This window comes from Triticum aestivum, chromosome 5B, assembly GCF_018294505.1.
Source record: "Triticum aestivum cultivar Chinese Spring chromosome 5B, IWGSC CS RefSeq v2.1, whole genome shotgun sequence".
NCBI lineage: Eukaryota > Viridiplantae > Streptophyta > Magnoliopsida > Poales > Poaceae > Triticum > Triticum aestivum.
Window position 1 is genome coordinate 634,975,529 of NC_057807.1, and position 20,858 is coordinate 634,996,386.

Below are 20,858 nucleotides of genomic sequence, written 5' to 3' on the forward strand. Positions count from 1 at the left end.
TATAGGATAATGCATATATATTCAATAGGGATATACCTTTATCTTGCCAAATTCATAGTCATCTGGTCGTCCTTTTTCGTCCCTTTTCATGTCTGCTATAGCTATTTTCTTTAGGTCACTCTCTTTGAGGTGGTTTTCTCGCGATAATGATGTCTGGTCCATTGTCTTGGCGATCTTCCGCATTTCTTTTGCGTCGGTCGGCAGCAGCAGGGAACCGAGGTACATTATTACTGGTCCCTGTGCCAAACCATTGAGATGCTTTTTGTTCTTTTCTTCCTGAGGCAACAACCTGTGCTTGTTCCATATCTTGTCTCCTTCCCCAATACTTTCGATGATTATCTTGAAGAAATCCTTCTTTGCCATTTCTGGATAGTCTAAGTCCTTGATCATAATGGCTTGTTATCTAAAGGTAGGGGAGGTTTTTCCACAAACAACATTGTGAAAAAAATAAGTAAAAATATTTTAACCGATTTCCTATTTGATTGTTCGTCATCTTCTTTCACCAATTTTTCTAGTTCTTTAAACAGATCGTCGTGATGGAAATCCATTTTCTTGAGGCCAAGTTCTGTGACCAGTGCGCTCATTATATCGGTGGAAGTCCGTGGCCTTGGTGCTGACTTTTCCGTGCCGTTTGGGTACCCAAACACCATGTATATAGCTTCCTTGGTGATGTTGGATTTTTTGTCTTCGGTACCGTCACCGTAGGTTATTGTCATGCTGTCTATGTCCAGGTTGTTGTAGATGTGTGCTGCAAGCGGTTTGGAGATGGAGTGCTTTATTTGGCATTCCTCTATTCTTCCAGACCCGGCTGTCCGAACATCTTGCCAGTGACGTTCTTCAAGTAATTTCCATGCTCTATTGACCTAATCAAATGTTGCTCCTGCCTTGATTTCACATTTGTCCTTATTTGTTGGTGCCTCCTGTTCATCATTCGTTGGTGCCGCCAATTCTTTTCCACTTGTATTTCTCTTCTTTGTGCGCTTCTGTCTTGGTTTTACCTGTTGAGAAAAAGAGGGTTTTGTTATAGAGGATGGTTTGGTTTTCATGGGTGAAAATCGGTAACAAAAATCTGTAGAGAAAATGTGTTTTACATCATCGTTGATGTCCTGTGCGGCGCCACCGTTGTCCCCTGCGGCGTCATCGCCCTCTGTACGAATGAGATCATCATCATGTTTTGTACCATCCTCATCGTCGGCAGCATCACGCTCTGGCTCTTTGCTGGCATCATCCTCGGCTTCTTACACCGTTGTCTTTTGTTTTTCTTCTTGGCTTTAGTTAGTTCATTCTCGACACATGTAACTGCTGGCGGGAGCAACATTAGAGGACTTGGCTGCTGCTGCTGCAAGGTAGCACCGTCGCTGATGATTTGAGCTTTGTCCTTTCTATTTTGTCTTTTTGGTCTAGGAGGAACGACAGTCTTGGTTTCTGATGGCCTCTCTTTTCTGCTGCTAGTCACTAGCTTTTTGTTGCCCTCCCTGCTGGAAGCTAGTGCTGGCACTTCGTCTGGTCCTTCGTTGTCCATGTTCTGCTTCGTTCTTTTTTCTGACGGGTCAGGAGAGATGAGTGGTTGTTCTGGATATGCACTATTAAGTTCAGACAAAATTGTTTCAATATCTCCTCCTCCGTCACCTGCATGATGATTATGTAACAAAATGATTACGTAGCAACATCGAAATAAATGGGATATAGTTTTAAAACTATGTCTTCCATGACCGCACAAAAAGAATCGGAAACTTAATCTACATAGATTCATAAGATAGCCCTTTTCTTTTATTTCCTGACCTAAAATGGCAGATCAATCCATTGTTTTCTTGTTATATCAAGTCTTCCTCCTAACTATTGGTTTGGCCAATCAGTGATAGAAATTAGGGTCATGTGTGAGCAGTATGGCTGCTGTCAAGTCCATATTAGTGAGGGGAAGTCCTTTTTTATAAGGAAAAATACACTACAAATGATATTCTATAAATTGGAGCAATAATTGTAAGGTTTAGAGGGTAAGATAAAATGCTTTTGAATGAATAATAATACACATAGTGTGTGCAAAATTTCATCGAAGTGTAATTTCCCAGGATTGTGTGTACGTTAGTGGCTAACTTACTGCTGCTGCTACATAGTTTTTGTTATATGGATTGTGTTAGCCTTTTATAGTACCTTGCTGCACGGCAGGCTGCTCCGCAGGTACTCTGTTTTCCTTATTATCATTCCTTTCTGCATAAAAATGCCCAGGCGTTAGTTGCAGTAGAAGCATAATTGAATTTCACAGCAAAAAGAAGATGCATCCCGTGGACAAAAGAACGACATTGTCGGAGAGGCACAGGTTGTTTCACGCTATAAGCACACAACTAGATCTATTATTGGAGCACGAATGTTAATATGAGAGAGGCACATAATTTGAAACAGATACAATCACGGATATATAGAATCTCCTGTAAATACCAGGTTTTGAATTTAAGGATGCTCTCATGGTTTGAATCTAGAGCGGTGTCCTAGATAGTTCTGCCATGCACAGTATGTTTTAGTAAAATATCTTGCAAGAAAATTTCTGTGGCGGGTAGGGGTAGCATCCTAGTGCACACGTGTCTACCTTATTTCAATTTTGCTAGAAAAGTCTAGCCAGACTTTTTGGAAACACAGTTTTGTGTGACGGTTAGGGTTCATGTCTGTCAAAAAGGGGGGAAATCGCTTTGATCGACCTCTGGTAATGGAATGTAATGGATTAATATTTTTTTACCTTCGATTTCTTGTCAGGGATTCGTCGCATCCATCGGACGGTTTTTGTCCTTGCTCTCTGTTGGTACCTCGGCCGCGAGCACGGGTCGTCATCGTCAGTCGCCGCCGCCGCCGGGAGAGGTTTTTGTTGCTTTCCCGGGCATCGACCGACTGTCTGTATCTCGAAGTGGATGGCGGCTGGTGGGTGAGGCCAACGCGATTTGGATTTTTGGTTGGTCTGCTGGATTGGACAATGGGGCAGAAGGAGAGAGGAAAGTGTTCAAGAGAGGGGAACTGGTGAAGTGTTTGAGATTTTCGGTGCGAAAGCAAAAGCAAGAAAGTAGTGGAGGGAGAGAGGGAAATGATCGAACCGTCTCGAATCTTTGACCATCCGTTTGGACATCAAGTTTGGTGTAACTTTTTGTGGGCTTCAATTGGCTTGTTTTTTTTCCTTGCTTGCTCAACTTCCGGAGCGTTCTTTTAATTTTAGTGTGGTGACATTCACGGGGTCATGGTTTGGAGTCATGTTCGTGCCTGCGTGTGTTACAGACTTTTTCTATGACGTTCCACAGTGAGACGCATGGAAGTGAGGCCACCAGCGCTCACCCTCCTATGGAAAAAGGCGAAGCATCTCGAATCTTCGACCGTCTGTTCGGACATCAAGATTGGTGCAACTTTCTGTGTACTTCGACGAGCTTGTTTTTTGCTTGCCTTCTTAACTGTTAGTCTATGGGATGTTCACATTTTTTTATTTTAGTATTGTTGTGTAATCCACAGGGGCATGGTTTAGCATTACTCAGAGTCACGTTTCATGGTTCTTTGTGTTCCAAATGATTCCGCTCGCCAGCTCATTTGGAGAGGCACGGACATGAACTCAAGGGAAGCATGTTAATGCATTGGTCAGGGTGTCGTTACCATGGGTGTATGCTTTTTGTATTTCCAAATGATTCTGTTCACTCGTTCTCTTGGAGGGGAATGGACGTGAATCCGGCAGAGGCAAGTCTTCTTATTAGCCAGAGTCACGTTTGTTCATGTTTATTTTGCATGCATTTTCCCTGGCGAGTCACTGTGAGGTGCGTGGAAGTGAAGCAGAGTTGGCACTGTGTTACTAATGCAAACAGGCACACTCCTGACGGCGCGTATGGAAATATTTTGCTTGTCAACTCATTCCTTTGTTGTGGAGAGTTGCGGTGGTGCGTTCCAGGGAGGCACTGTTTGTTATTAGCGAGAGTCACGTTTCATGGTTCTTTGTGTTCCAAATGATTCCGCTCGCCAGTTCATTTGGAGAGGCATGGACATGAACTCAAGGGAAGCATGTTAACGCATTGGTCGGGGTCTCGTTACCACGGGTGTATGCTTTTTGTATTTCCAAATGATTTTGTTCACTCGTTCTCTTGGAGAGCAATGTACGTGAATCCGGCAGAGGCAAGTCTTCTTATTAGCCAGAGTTATGTTTGTTCACGTTTGTTTTACATGCATTTTCTCTGGCGAGTGACTGTGAGGTGCGTAGAATTGAAGCAGAGTTGGCACTGTGTTACTAATGCAAACAGGCACACTCCTGACTGTGTGTGTGGAAATGTTTTCCTTGTCAACTCGTTCCTTTGTTGTGGAGAGTTGCGGTGGTGCATTCCAGGGAGGCACAGTTTGTTATTATGAGAGTCACTTTTCATGGTTCTTTGTGTTCCAAATGATTCCGCTCGTCAGTTCATTTGGAGAGGCATGGACATGAACTCAAGGGAAGCATGTTATGCATTGGTCAGGGTCTCATTATCATGGGTGTATGCTTTTTGTATTTCCAAATGATTCCATTCACTCGTTGTCTTGGAGAGGAATGGACGTGAATCTAGCGGAGGCAAGTCTTCTTATTAGCCAGAGTCACGTTTGTTCACGTTTGTTTTACATGCATTTTCTCCGGTGAGTCACTCTGAGGTGCGTGAAAGTGAAGCAGAGTTGGCACTGTGTTACTAATGCAAAGAGGTACAATCGTGACGGTGTGTATGGAAATGTTTTCCTTGTCAACTCGTTCCTTTGTTGTGGAGAGTTGCGGTGGTGTGTTCCAGGGAGGCACTGTTTGTTATTAGCGAGAGTCACATTTCATGGTAATTTGTGTTCCAAATGATTCCGCTCGCTAGTTCATTTGGAGAGGCATGTACATGATCTCAAGGGAAGCATGTTAACACATTGGTCAGGGTCTCGTTACCACAGGTGTATGCTTTTTGTATTTCCAAATGATTCCGTTCACTCATTCTCTTGGAGAGGAATGGACGTGAATCCGTTGGAGGCAATTCTTCTTATTAGCCAGAGTCACGTTTGTTCACATCTGTTTTACATGCATTTTCTCTGGCGAGTCACTGTGAGGTGCGTGGAAGTGAAGCAGAGATGGCATTGTGTTACTAATGCAAACAGGCACACTCCTGACGGTATGTATGGAAATGTTTTCCTTGTCAACTCGTTCCTTTGTTGTGGAGAGTTGTGGTGGTGCGTTCCAGGGAGGCACTGTTTGTTATTAGCGAGAGTCACGTTTCATGGTTCTTTGTGTTCCAAATGATTCTGCTCGCCTGTTCATTTGGAGAGGCATGGACATGAACTCAAGGGAAGCATGTTAACGCATTGGTCAGGGTCTCGTTACTACGGGTGTATGCTTTCTATATTTCCAAATGATTACGTTCACTCGTTCTCATGGAGGGGAATGGACGTGAATCCGGCGTAGGCAAGTCTTCTTATTAGCCAGGGTCACGCTTGTTCACGTTTGTTTTACATGCATTTTCTCTGGAGAGTCACTGTGAGGTACGTGGAAGTGAAGCAAAGTTGGCACTGTGTTACTAATGCAAACAGGCACAATCCTGATGGTTCGTATGGTTCCTTGTCAACTCGTTCCTTTGTTGTGGAGAGTTGCGGTGGTGCGTTCCAGGGAGGCACTGTTTGTTATTAGCGAGAGTCACTGTCGGTGTCAAAACCGGCGGATCTCTGGTAGGGGGTCCCGAACTGTGCATCTAGGCTGATGGTAACAGGAGACAAGGGACACAATGTTTTTACCCAGGTTCGGGCCCTCTCGATGGAGGTAAAACCTACTCCTGCTTGATTAATATTGATGATATGGGTAGTACAAGAGTAGATCTACCACGAGATCAAAGAGGCTAAACCCTAGAAGCTAGCCTATGGTATGATTGTTGTTCGTCCTACGGACTAAAACCCTTCGGTTTATATAGACACCGGAGAGGGCTAGGGTTACACAGAGTCAGTTACAATAGTAGGAGATCTAAATATCCGTATCGCCAAGCTTGCCTTCCACGCCAAGGAAAGTCCCATCCGGACACGGGACAAAGTCTTCAATCTTGTATCTTCACGGTCCAGGAGTCCGGCCAACGGTGATAGTTCGGCTATCCGGACACCCCCTAATCCAGGACTCCCTCAGTAGCCCCTGAACTAGGCTTCAATGACGACGAGTCCGGCGCGCATATTGTCTTCGGCATTGCAAGGTGGGTTTCTCCTCCGAATACCTCATAGAAGATTTTGAACACAAGGATAGTGTCCCGCTCTGCACAATAAGTTCCACATACCACCGTAGTGAGAATAATCTTTACACAAATTCAATCTGCTGACGTATTCTGCGGTGTGACGTCACACCACGGCCAAGCCTTTATTGGAATCGTTTTTACTGTTCCACCTCAGCGTGTTTAGCGAGGCGGTTTCCTTGGCACGTCTTCTCAAAGCAGAGATCGTGTCCCCTTATTCTGGGATTCTCATCAATACATGTGTGGGTAATCCAACCGCACCATTGATTACGGCTCTTGGGAGATAAGCGAGTTTTACCAGGCTGGTGGGGGACGCATAGCTTCGTCCGTCCATATAAGGGGATAGGGATCCACCTTTTCACCTACGCCTTCTTCCTCCTTTGCTCATCCATTACAGCGCACTCGAGCTCCAGCGCCCAAGTCCGCACATCTCGCCTCAACCTTCCCCAGGCATGTCCGGAGCTGGAGGCAAGTGGATGACCTCCTCCATCACGGAGGGGCACATCAAAAAGTTGAGGAAAGCCGGATACCTGCACAACGACATTGCGCACCGGCTTCCAAACGAGGGGCAACTCGTCCCCACCCTCGGGCCCCATGAGAGGGTGGTGTTCCTTCCCCATTTCCTTCGTGGACTGGGCTTCCCACTCCATCCATTTGCCCGGGGGCTTATGTTCTACTACGGCCTGGATTTCCATGATCTGGCCCCGAATTTTATCCTCAACATCTCAGCGTTTATCATTGTGTGCGAGGCCTTCCTCCGCATCAAGCCCCACTTTGGCTTATGGCTGAAGACCTTCAATGTCAAGCCGAAGGTAGTGGGGGGCCAGCAGGCGGAGTGCGGAGGCGCCATGGTGGGCAAGATGCCCAACGTCATATGGCTCGAGGGCTCCTTCGTGGAAACCATTAAAGGGTGGCAATCAGGGTGGTTCTACATCACTGAGCTGCGTGACCCTGAATGGGCAGCGGCCCCCGAATTCCGATTTGGCATCCCCACACGGCTCACCTCCTGGAAAGAGAAGGGCCTGACATGGGGTGATTTGGAAGAGCTGACCGGACTCCAAACCTGCGTCCAAAACCTTGTGAACAAGAAGATCAAGCTCGTCAATGTAGTCCAGGTCATGCTCATCCGCAGGATCCTCCTGTGCCAACAACGGGCCTTCAACTTGTGGGAGTTTGATCCGGCGAAGAACCAAACTTTGAGCAGGCTCTTCGACACTACGTACGAAGATGCCTGGAAGGTGCTGTTCAAGGGCGCCGAGGCTCCCGCATCCGCTACCGAAGATCGCAGATTCAGCTCGCAGCGTCAAGCCGGCGAGGTAAGCTATTTAACCCTTTACAGGACACTTGTTTTTCATAGTTTGACTCTATGCGGGATCTAAACTCCCCTACCTTTGACAGGCCTGGCAGAAGAAGTCCGGGCAGGTTAACTGTCCGGCTCCCTTACCAGAAGACCCAGCGGACGCCCGATTGACGGGGCTGCTGGTTCCGGCACCTCACGTGGTGCCGGATAAGAAGGCCAACAAGAAGACCACGGGAACCTGAAAGAGTTCCCGGCGTCAGGTGTTATCGGACACATCATCCGATGACTCTGAGGCGGACTCCTCCCATGAAGACGAGGAGGAGAAAAAAGAGGCTTCTCCCCCAGCGGGGGAAGAGAAGAAAAGGAAGGCCTCCCCAATTGGGGAGGCCGGAGGGTCCAAGAAGGGAAGGACCCTTCCTCCGGACTATTCCACAAACGCCGACGACGGCGAAGAGGAGTGGCCACCGAGGGCTAAGCCCCTGGCGACATCGTGAGTGTCCGGATACCAGAATAATTCATGGTGTTTCGTTTGTCGCATAGAATCTCCTAACGCCGAATACAACCCTGCAGCCCGCCCAAGGACGGGCTCGACATTTCAACAAGCGGCTGCCTGGCTCCGTCGAACGTGAACATCACTTCACTTCCAGCCGCCTCCTCTCCTTGCGCTGCTGATGACGCCGAGGTGGGGTCCCAAAAGGGGCCCAGCCAGGAGGAGGCGGTCCTGGAGGTGCCGCAAGGCAACCTCCCGGACTTTGGGCATAAGGGGGATCAAACCCCAAGGGGTTCTAAGTCCGGCCCTGGGCCGGACTCTGCACCGGAACCTTCAGTGGTTCTGAAGTTCGAAGGGCGGTCCCTTCGTAAGAAGGGCGAGACTGCGACACCGGTGACCTCCGTCCAACCGGAGGCGCCGGATAATTTGCTGGAGGCGCTTAACGGCGCCTCCATCGACGAGGAGCACCGCACTGTTATGAGTGCGGTGATCCAGAATGTTCAGTCCGCCAAGAGCGGGCTAAGTGAAGCCTGTACCAGTCTTCTAACAGGCTTTGAGGTAAGCTGTTAAGATATGTAAGAATATAACCACATAGACAGTAGCCCCTGATGCTCAGTTTGGTGTTCGGAAAGAAAAGCCAAGCTGGGGATCTAAAAAGATATACGCGGGAGTCTAACATAAATATGTCAATATGGGAATGCAGGCTGCGCTGCTGACCTCTGCCGCATTGACTGCGGAGGTCAATGCGTTGAAGGAGAGCCTCGAGCGGTCCGAGAACGAGCTCGGCCTTGCCAAGAAGCAACTCGAGGACAAGGAAGGTAAGTAATACCTTATTAAAGTAATACCTTATAGAAAGGATTTGGTTGCAAAAAATGACAGGAATAACGTGGGTATTGCAGGGGCCACAAACAAGGTGGCGACCCTGAACGAAGCGGTGTCCAAGGCCGAAAACAATGCGGCCGCGGAGCGCACCGAGCGAGAGAAGCAGGTGGCGCGGGTGGCGGAGGTGCGGCAAGAGCTCCAGGCTCTCGTGGAAAAACACGAGAGTTTGGAGCGTGACTCAAAGACTCGAGAGTCCGAGCTCGCCTTGGCTCTTGAGAGTGCCAAAGCCGCTAAGGCCGAAGCCCAGAAGGCCCTCCAGGAGATCGAGGCGATAAAGAAGATAGCGGCGGGTAAGGCGTTCTTTATGCAAAGCAAGCATGTAAAAGTGAATTATCTGTTACTTACCCGAATCCGGAGCTCTCCAGGAGCGTTCGCCAATCTGCCCCGTAGTGTGTCTGATGCCGCCGCGTTCTACCGAGCCGAGGAGGGGAGCTCTACGGAAAAGGTGTTCTGGTCTCAATATGCTGAGGCCGGACATCCGGTGCCCCTGAGCGACCAGCTGAAGCAGCTGGTCGAGCTCCACCAGGTGGCCGAACAGGCCATGAAGGGCCTCATAGTTCGGCTGTGGCCTAAAGAAGCCATGCATGGGAGCTCCTTCGGTCTGGTGCGGCGGCTGGTGGACGCCTATCCATGGATTGAAGTCATCAAGTGCTCCGTCTGCATTGAAGGTGCCCATCGGGCCCTTGCCCATGCTAAAGTGCACTGGGGCAAGATGGACGCTGAGAAGCTTGTGACAAACGCACCACCGCCGGGCAAGGAGTATCGCAAGCCCGAGATGTACTATAAGGGCGTCCTGAAGGGTGCCCGCCTTATAGCGGGTGAATGCTCCAAAGATGTAATTTTTGAGTAGACTCGCATTTGTTATCCTGTACGCTGAAAACTTTGTTCATATGCGCTAAGCAACGCTTGTTAATTTAACATATAACCGTCTGTGCGGCCGTTTATCAAATTTGAGAGATGGCGAGTCGTTGGCTTCAGCCCCCATGCCACGAGTGCTGGGGTATTCAGGATAAACTTGAGCGCTCTTGTTCCCATTCTTGGCTCCTTCGAGGGAGGCGTTCAACACGACGAACGAGGCAAGCAGACTATAATGCTTGAACACTCTCACTTAGCCATATAATTCTATAATTTTAAATTTCGGCGAAGCCCCTTGTATTCGGAAGACCGAGTTCGGGGCGCTATCCACGCCTTGGCCGGACAATGCCGACTCCTCGCTCTAAGCGGCATGAGTCTTTATGGACCCGAAAAACCTCTCAAACAGCAATCGGCTCTCGCCCTATCATGACGGTCAGTTTTAGCTTTCTCCACTGAGGTGCTCAACCCTGCTCAACCGGGGCACAATCGCAGTGGTTCTCCCAGTGCTACCTTAGCCGATATAACGGAACGTAAGGTACCAAAACATGGGAGCCGGGCAAACCCAACTATTGACCCAAGACATGATTCGGAGCCGATGCATATAATGCTATAAGTTCGGGGTGCCGCACCTGTGAAAGTGTTCGGACTTATCACACCATGTTTTTGGGTACTTAAGCCCCTGGTGTATTGACCGTACCAAGTTGTACGAGTGCAACATGTCATAGATGAACATTTATAAAGAAAAAAGAAATGCAATAATAAGCAGAAGCTATGTATTGTTTATTCAAAAGATACTGCAATGAAAGCAGAATGATACAAATAGTGCGATAAGCAAGGGATGGGACTATCTAACATGTCCCCCTCCAGGGGTAAGCTACGGGATAGTATGGAAAACAGGTATACTGCTCGTAAGAGAGACCACCTGGACACTCGACATAGCTTTTCTGCTTCCCTGGCTGTTGCATCGTGAGTTCGGCAATTTTACTGCCGGACAGGGCTTCTAGAAAACGGAGTCCTGAGAATCAGAAAAAAAAGATTGACACAATTGGGAGCCCCTTGTGCGGTTGAGCCACACTCTGGGCATGCTGTGGTCGTGCCCCTCCCCCTATGCCCCTGGTATCTCCAGAGCGTAGTTATGTAGGCGTGGTACTGGTCTCGCGATTTCGCGAGGGCTGGGGTTGGGGCCGCATTGCTATGCGTGCTCGGAACGTGCCAGGAGGTCTTGTTGTAGGTTACTGTGGGCGCGCTTGACAGTGTCCGGACGTTTAGTAGTCGGACTCGAGAATTGCCTTAAGAGGCTACGTTGTACTTCTGCCGCGAGGGCCACCGTATGCTCCTCCGTTCGGAGAGAGCGTTTGGTGTTTCCATTGACCGTGATTACTCCTCGAGGGCCTGGCATCTTGAGCTTGAGGTATGCATAGTGCGGAACCACATTGAACTTTGCAAATGCGAATCATCCGAGAAGTGCGTGATAGCCACTGCGGAACGGGACTATGTCGAAGATTAATTCCTTGCTTCGGAAGTTATCCGGGGATCCGAAGACCACTTCAAGTGTAATTGAGCCTGCACAGTTGGCCTCTACACCTGGTATGACGCCTTTAAAGGTCGTTTTTGTGGGTTTAATCCTTGAGGGGTCTATGCCCATTTTGTGCATTGTATCCTGGTAAAGCAGGTTCAGGCTGCTGCCGCCGTCCATCAGGACTCTAGTGAGGTGAAATCCGTCAATGATTGGGTCAAGAACCAATGTGGCGAATCCGCCGTGGCGGATGCTAGTGGGGTGGTCCCTTCGATCAAAAGTGATCGGGCAGGAGGACCACGGGTTGAACTTTGGGGCGACTGGCTCCATCGTGTATACGTCCCTTAGTGCACGCTTCCACTCCCTTTTGGGTATGTGGGTTGCGTATATCATGTTCACTGTCCGCACTTGTGGGGGAAAGCCCTTCTGTCCTCTATTGCTCGCGATCGGGGCTCCTCCTGCCATCGCTATTCAGCCCCTTGTCATTGTTTTCGGCATTTAACTTGCCTGCCTGCTTGAATACCCAACAATCCCTGTAGGTGTGGTTGGCTGGTTTTTCGGGGGTGCCATGTATCTGGCACAAGCGATCGAGTATTCGATCCAAATTGGACAGGCCCTGAGTATTTCTTTTGAACAGCTTTTTCCGCTGACCGGGTTTAGAGCCTCTGAATCCGGCATTGACTGCCGTATCTTTAGTATTATCGCCGTTAATGCGGCGCTTGTGCTTCTTGCGACGCGACCTGCCATTGCTGTCCTTGGTATCCGAACTACCAGGGTTTTTGGTCAGGTTGTTACTGCGAGCTAGCCAGCTGTCCTCTCCCGCGCAGAAGCGGGTCATGAGTGATGTGAGGTCTGCCATGGATTTCGGCTTTTCCTATCCTAGGTGACGGGCAAGACACTCGTCGTGGATGTTATGTTTGAAGGCTACAAAGGCCTATGCATCCGGACAGTCAACGATTTGATTTTTCTTGGTTAAGAACCGTGTCCAGAATTGTCTGGCCGATTCTTCTGGCTGCTGAATTATGTGGCTTAGGTCATCAACGTCTGGTGGTTGCACATATGTGCCCTGGAAGTTATCAAGGAATGCGGCTTCCAGGTCTTCCTAACAACTAATTGATTCTGCTGGCAAGCTGTTGAGCCAATGCCGAGCTGGTCCTTTAAGCTTGAGTGGGAGGTATTTGATGGCATGTAGATCATCACCGTGGGCCATGTGGATGTGAAGGAGATAGTCCTCGATCCAAACCGCAGGATCTTTTGTGCCATCGTATGATTCAATGTTTACGGGTTTGAAACCCTCGGGGATTTGATGATCCATTACTTCGTCTGTGAAGCATAGTGGGTATGCGGCGCCTTTGTATTGGGCTATATCACGACGCGACTCAAATGAGCTTTGTCTACTATTTTTGGCCCGGTCGGGATTGCTGTATCCGGTGTGACGATTGTCATCACGTGTCATGGGGTGCCCACGCGATCCGTAGATCGATCTTATTTGCCTTGCCTTGTCCACCAATATGTCTCACAAGTCTGGCGCGTTTCCCCGTGGCTTTGTACTTTTTGAGCGACGCTGGGGTGCGGCTTTAGTGGAGGGCCTCGAGGCCTCTCTGTCGTGGACACGAGGTGGCCGGTCGGCCGCGTCATGCGCTGGTGATGTAGGTTTGGGTGCTTCCTCCTCTAATTGGGTTAGCAGCCTACATTTTGGGTAGCTCTTGGAGGGGCGATTGAGTTTGTACTCTTCGGCTGCGAGGACTTCGGTCCATCTGTCAGCTAGCAAGTCTTCGTCAGCTCTAAGTTGCTGCTGCTTCTTCTTGAGGCTGCTTGTCGTGGCCATAAGCCTGCGTTTGAAACACTCTTGTTCGACGGGATCCTCGGGCACGACAAATTCGTCATCGTCGAGGCTTGCTTCATCTTCGGAGGGAGGCATATAATTATCGTCCTCTACCTCTCTGTCTGCCGCTCTATCATGAGGGCTAGCTTCTCCCTCCTCCTGTGCCGAATCCTGCTGGAGGGGGTTGTCTTCGGCACTGTCTGGGGTGTTATTATCTCCCGAGTCGGAATCACCATTTTTGCTGTGGCAGGATTTAGAGCGGTGCCGCCGACGCCGGCGCTTGGGCTATTTCCTGGAGGGGTCATCCTCCGCTGTTCCGTTGCCATTCCCATCTTTTGGGGTGTCCACCATGTATATGTCGTATGACGAGGTGGCCTTCCAGTGCCCTGTGGGCGCTGGTTCTTGGTTGTCTCCTGCATCGTCGTCCATACCATCGATGTCTTTGGAGTCGAAGTCGAGCATGTCGGTTAAATCATCAAAAGTGGCGACCAAGTGGGTGGTGGGTGGGCGTTGAATTTGTTCGTCGTCCGCATCCCAACCTTCCTGACCATAGTCCGGCCAGGGCTCTCCTGATAAAGAGAGAGACTTTAGTGAATTCAGGATGTCGCTAAAGGGCGAGTGCTAAAAGATGTCCGCGGCAGTGAACTCCATGACCGGCGCCCAATCGGATTTGAATGGCAGGGGCGCGTGAGGTTTGGAGTCTGGAGAGGAGTCCGACACCTCGGAGTCACGGGATTTGCAAAGGACAGGGATGGTGTTCGGCTCAATCGCCATAGAGATCGTAGCCCCCGAGGCGGTGTCCAGCCACTCATCCTTGATCGGCGAAGTCGGCTCCGAGCTAAGGGTCGAAGCAGACGCTAGTGCGGCCTCCAGGGCGCTGTTCGGCGGCAGAGCTAGATCATACCCATCGAGACAGTGCGGCGCGCTTGGCTGTGGCTCGAATCCGTCTAAGATCAAGTCTCCGTGGATGTCAGCCGTGTAGTTCAAACTCCCAAATGTGACCTGATGGCCAGGGGCGTAGCTTTCGATCTGCTCCAGATGGCCAAGCAAATTGGCCTGCAGTGCAAAGCCGCCGAATACGAAGATCTGTCCGGGGAGAAGAGTCTCACCCTGAACCGTGTCGTTATTGATGATCGGAGGAGCCATCGGGCCTAAAGGTGACGACATAGAGGAACTCTCAATGAAAGCACCAATGTCGGTGTCAAAACCGGCGGATCTCGGGTAGGGGGTCCCAAACTGTGCGTCTAGGCGGATGGTAACAGGAGACAAGGGACACGATGTTTTTACCCAGGTTCGGGCCCTCTCGATGGAGGTAAAACCCTACTCCTACTTGATTAATATTGATGATATGGGTAGTACAAGAGTAGATCTACCACGAGATCAAAGAGGCTAAACCCTAGTTGCTAGCCTATGGTATGATTGTTGTTCATCCTACGGACTAAAACCCTCCATCTTATATAGACACCGGAGAGGGCTAGGGTTACACAGAGTCGGTTACAATGGTAGGAGATCTACATATCCGTATCGCCAAGCTTGCCTTCCACGCCAAGGAAAGTCTCATCCGGACACGGGATGAAGTCTTCAATCTTGTATCTTCATGGTCCAGGAATCCGGCAACGGTGATAGTTCGGCTATCCGGACACCACCTAATCCAGGACTCCCTCGGTCATGTTCGTGCCTACGTGTGTTACAGATGTTTTCACTAAGGTGTCAGCTGGAGAGGCGTGCAAGTTACACTACTAGGGAAAACCTTATACACAGAACTTTAGCAGTACCGTGGGTCAAAAAAGCTCGCTGGTGCTAATTAGCAGTAGCGCTCCTGAGGAAACCGCGCTGCAGATAAAGATCTAGCAGTAGTGCATCTTGCTTCAAACACGTTACTACTAAAATTCCCACGGCTTAGCCGATAGACTACACATAGTAGTAGCGATCTATAATGAACCGCGCTACTGCTACTTTATTTGTAGTGGCGTGTTTTAGTATAAACTCGCTACTGCTAAAGGTTATATAATTAAATGGAAAGAAAATGGAAAGGTAATTGAAAATGAAAGAAATAGAATAAGGTGAAAGGAAATAAAATAAAATGTGAAGAAAACTAAACGAAAAAGGGGAAAAAAGAGAAAGGAGTAGCAGTAGTGTGTATCACAGAACGCGCTGTAGCTAAGATAGCAGCAGCACTTTTCCTGGAACGCGCTGCTGCTACTTCTGAATTAACCACGGAGTTCGTCCTTCCCCACGCAGCCACTTCCCCCAAATCGAACTCTCTCCACTGTCGCCGCCGCCGTCGCCCGTCGGCCGCCGCGCGCTCTCCGCACCCTCTACGCCGCCCTGACCCCAGATTCAACGCCGCCGCCGCCCCGACCTCAACGCCACCCGGGACGCCGCCCCGACCCCGACCTCGACGTCGGCCGCCATCCGCCGCGCGCCCGAGCCCCGACCCCGACCTCGACGCCACCCTGCCCCTCCCTCGTCGCAGGCACCCGAGGGGAGCACGCCCGCTCCTCCCTCTCCCTACCTCTTCTTAGGGTTTCTTTATATTTTAGTTGCATCAAATTAGTTAGGGTTCATGTAAGAGTGGAAACAAATCGGATGCGGATGCGGCTCAAATGAGTCAGGGTTCATGTAATTAGGGGTGAAAACGAATCAAATTTCTAAGATGAATCATAAAACGAGTAAAATTTGACCACTTATTTCACTTTATAGTTGGATAATTGAAATATCCGCTACCACTTTCCACCCCTATAGGTTCATCAAATTAGATGGTAATTAGGGCAGTAGTTCCTAGGTACTAATTAGTTAGTAAGAACTAGGTACTAATTAGGTACTAGAATATTTTTATTTATAGTAAGTTTATTTTTAGTAAGAACTAGTTGAATTAATAGAACTAGTTAGTAAGAACTTGTTTCTATTTTTTAGTTAAAGCAATTTTTCCCGCCTCGACGTGGACGATGCCTATCCCGCATCCTCGTCGTCGAGTCGGCGGAGGACGAACCTGTTTGACCAGATCGGCCATGTCCAGGACTGGGCTCCGCCAGGGTGGTACTGGGAGGTGCTACCTACCAGGGGGCGCAGGTTGGTAAGGAGCCAGCCTGTCGTTGACCCGAACCTTCTTTGGTGGCGGTCGCGTGGGCCAGTGACGATCCAGAGGCTCGAGGACTCCGCGGAGGTGGTGCGTCACCATGTCAGTGACGAGGACGCGCACGTCCGTTGCTACTTGTTTGCGTTGGAGCATAGGCCGTTCTCCAATACCTGGCAGGTTCTCCGGGGATCTCACTGGAGCTATGATCCCGTGATGGTTCCTTCTCAGTGTGTGTGCACCGCCCGCGCCGATACCCATCGTGTGCTAGGGTTTTAGTTGTATTAGTGATGTTATATGTATGACACTATTCGTGATGTATTAGTGATAATATTCGACGATGTACGGACGCATGAGATGATTTACTTTTGCTTATTTAATACATTCTAATTTGAGTCCTATAAGATATTTTGAAATGTATATCTTGTGTTGCTCAATATCCAAGTGGCCTGTCATGTTTGCAGGTTACACCTCCGAGTGGCCTATGTTTTGCCGGAGTGTTGATTCATTTCCGTTCCGGCAAATTTCAAGCGCTCGATATGTCCTATTTTAGCAAAGGTCATGCCGGATTTTTCCGTGAATTTTGGCATGACTTGTGCCAGAATATGTAGGAAATATCGAGTGCCCCGGATTTGTGTGTTGAGTATCTTGGTAGTTGTCTTCGATTGATTTTCAATTAAAGTTTTAACTATGAACGAAATGTCTGACGACGAAAAGGATTTCGGTATTTGCAAATACTGCGAAGACGAGCGCGGCCTGTGCGACGGAATCTTCCTAGATGATGATAGGCGCTTCAGCATCAAGCTGGACGAGAACTTCAAAGTTGGATACAGTAAGTCACAACGACAAGTCTTTTTTCGTAATTAAGCATGATATCTGCTTCATTTGCTTCAACTTATATATTTTTTACTATAATACTAGCGTATCCCCTGCCATGCAAGAGTTTTTGTATTGGATATGATAGGTTTCAGTCATAGTGCGGAGGAAAAGAAAGTTTACTTGAAGACCGAGCATGGTTATCTTTTCCATGCAAAATTATACAATTCATACGACTACACCTATTTTGGATGCAAAACATGGCGAGCACTATGCAAGACTTATGGATTTGAGCCTGATATGGTTATCACCTTTGATATTTGTCCGGAAGATGATATTGAAGGTAATATCGACATCTGGGTCGATGTGCAGACGCCTCCAGTTATACCATTATGTAAGTTTCTCAACCATATTTATGTCTTTGATATTGTTTATTCAAAAATAGTTGACAACTAATTTGTATTGTCAGCTTATTTCGGTGCAAGCAAACATGTCCAGCGCTTGGTAGACAGGACCGTATACTGTCCTGGGGCTGAATTCATCTGCGAGGAGCTCAGTCATTATGTTTCATGGCTTCAGGATCTTGATACTGTCAAGACAAATTTTCTTCCCACATTTGGAAATGTTAGTACTGAAAATGTGCGACCAATAGTGTTCGTAATGAACTACGGTCACATCTATTTAGGAAGGATGGTAAGATTTTTACTATTTGTCATCAGTGCATCTTTTCCATACATTATTTTTGAAGCTAAACTTCATTGCTAAGTATGTTACCATACGATGTTCTTCAACAGGGACTCCCGATGAATGTTGTGCCTTATGGGATCGAGACTAAAGGTACCATGAGTATTATCAGCTTACGGCCAAGATATCCTATAGATTACTTTAGTGCACTCAAGATTAGCGACAGATGCTTAATAGTGCAAGACTGGACCAAATATGTGATGGGGGAGCGCAGAGAAGTACTAGGGGGCAGCAAATAGATGCGCTACCCACGATTAGGAGACAGGTTCATCTGCATGCTCCAGTTTGATCAAGGAGGAGAGATATACATGTTTTATGTTATTTTACCTAGGAGAGAGCAGCAGGAGTGATTAGCTAGCTAGAAATGAGTTTGAGGATGATGATGTGCTACACTATTACTATGATGATAAAATAGCTAGTGTTGGTGGTAATGACTATGATGATTATTATTAGCTAGTGTTAGTGGTGATTAAATAAATACTATTGGTGGTAATGACTATGATGATGATTAAATAGCTTGTGCTGGCAGATTAGATTCAAGTCGAGGCAACATGTGGTGCACATCGAAAGTACTACTAGTCCAAACTAGATCAAGTTTGGATTAGTAGTATACTTTTGACATGCACCACATATTGCCTCCACTTGAACCTAATCCACCTTCATTTGACACACTGTTATGGACATAATGATGTAGACCTCATAACTGGTATTGTACCAATATTTGTACGATGGCGCATAAATACACTAAAAAAATACTAGTAGCGATGGACAGAAAACACGATACAAGTAGTTACCTTAGCAGTAGCGTGGTACTGAACAAACGCTGCAGCTATTTGTCTTAGCAGTAGCGCGTGCGGGCACGGGTTACTGCTAAGCAATAGCTGTAGCGCCTTATTAGTAGCGCGACCTCCCGCGCTACTAGTGGACACAAAACCCGCGCTACTGCTAGGGTTTTCCCTAGTAGTGTTAATTCGTGGGTATAGTAAGATTTTGATATAAATATCATTTCAAAACAAAAAATGGCAATGGATAATGGTATGAATTCGACAGTACTCAGTTCTATGGAATACAGACCGACGTACACGGTAAGTTAACTGTGTTTGAGATGTTTTCTGTTGAATATATACAGACCATTAGAAAGAAGTTGAGTGGTTGTGGTGTTGACGAACGCACGGGGAGAAGAAATGATAGTATTGGTGTTTCCTAGGCATGCAGAGTTCGCGGTATTTAAGAGACAATGGGAGAATTCGAGGCGGCAGTTACTCCGTTTGACCGTCTGACTGGTGTGCGTATGTTATAAAAAGGTACCTACTCATCGAACACCCCACGTCCACAATTCTCCAGAGACAGGCACCTCTTTCTTACTGGTATCTCCTTGTTTGTCTCATGGCCGGTAAGAGGGGTTTTGGGTGTTCAAGCAACCAGGCAGCAAGGACAAAAGCCGCAAAAAGAAGGGAGAGGTGTCGCAAATATGCTATAGCAGCGGCAGGGATATCCTGCCCCGTTGTCTAGGTGTTGAACGATCTCTCGTGTGGAGGCGATTCCTCCCACAAGCGCATTCGCCATGGAGACGATCTCGGCAAGATGGCAGTACAAAATTCCTTAGCCAGCGACGACTTGCTCGATGAGCTAATTAAGCAGCAGCAGGTCATCGCTCGCTTGGAGAAGTTGCTGCAGCAGAGCAATTCTTCTGTGGAGAAGTCCACTGGTCTCATATTTTGATCTCTGTGTGAGAATGAGAAGCTTGTCAATGAGCTTGACCAGAAGGATCAGGAGGCCGCCCACTTGAAGAATCGGTATAAGGAGAGCCATGCGTTGGTGCAGAAGTTGTCGGGTGAAGTGGGGCAGCTTATGGATGAGAAGGCTGAGGTGCTCGTCAAGTACAAGAGCCTGGTTGAGGATTCGTATGCTACTGTGAAGGAAGGTCATGAGGCGACAAAGAAGGAGATCGAGGATGTGCTCGCCCACCAGCCAATCAAGAACGTTGCAGGAGTGTAGGCAGAGAGCTTGTAGTGTATTTTCTCGTTGCATTGGGGCATGTGGCCTTTTGTACTGCCATGAATCTGTAAGGCATTTACGCATTGCATTGTCGTTGTGTTGTTTCGTTCGTTGGTACATGTCGATGAGTAGGCTCTGGGCATGGATGTTGCGTGTTAGCAGTAGGAGCACGATTGTGCTTCCACCAGGGGCACTTCGTGTGTAGTTGTGGTCCAAATGATTCCGGTTGCTCGTTCACATGGAACGCACATCACGATTCCACATATTTCAAGCAAAACACGGACCTGAAGTCCTTATAGCCATGGTTCTATACTAAGTAGCATCATGACTTGTACTCATAAACGCTTGGACTTTCGTGCCTCTCGGCAATATTTTGGGTCACAGGCACTGGCGTGCATCCCACAAAGGCATGGTGCTATTTTATACAGAGTCACACTCACCCGTGTTTCTGTTTAGAATACTTCTGTCGACTCGTTCAGACAGAGAGGCATAGCCGGTCAGCCCACAGAGGCATAGGGTTGCATTACACACAGTCAGAGTCTCATTACCACATGTGTATGCTTTTGGTATTTCCAAATGATTGCACTCACTCATTCTCTTGGAGAGGAATGGACGTGAATCCGACAGAGGCAAGTCTTCTTATTAGCCAGAGTCACGTTCGTTTCTTTATGTGGGGTAACCCAGCAGAATGGGTTCAGATGCGAACACTCACTGTTGAAGCTGTTTTTAAAAGCTTCTTTCCTTGTTTTGAAAAGCACAGTCACTGTTGTTTGTTGTTGTTACGTGTATTCCTCAATAAAGGCATGGACTCGATCTGATGGAGAGGCATAGGCATGGTGTGGTATTATATAGAGTCACGCTCGTCTGTGTTTGTGTTCAGAATAATTCCGTCGAATCGATCAGATGGAGAGGCACGGGCGTTAATCGCACAAAGGCACAGTTTGGTTCAAAGTCATGCTGAACACCCACTGTTTCCTCTGCGAGGCATAGAATGGCCTATTCGAGAGACGCTGGTGTGGTATATTATTCGCACGGTCATGGGTTCCAGGAAGGCACATCATGGTATTGTGTAGAGTGACATTAGTTTGTCTTGGTGTTCCAGATGGCATGGTTTTATATAGAGTCATGTTCG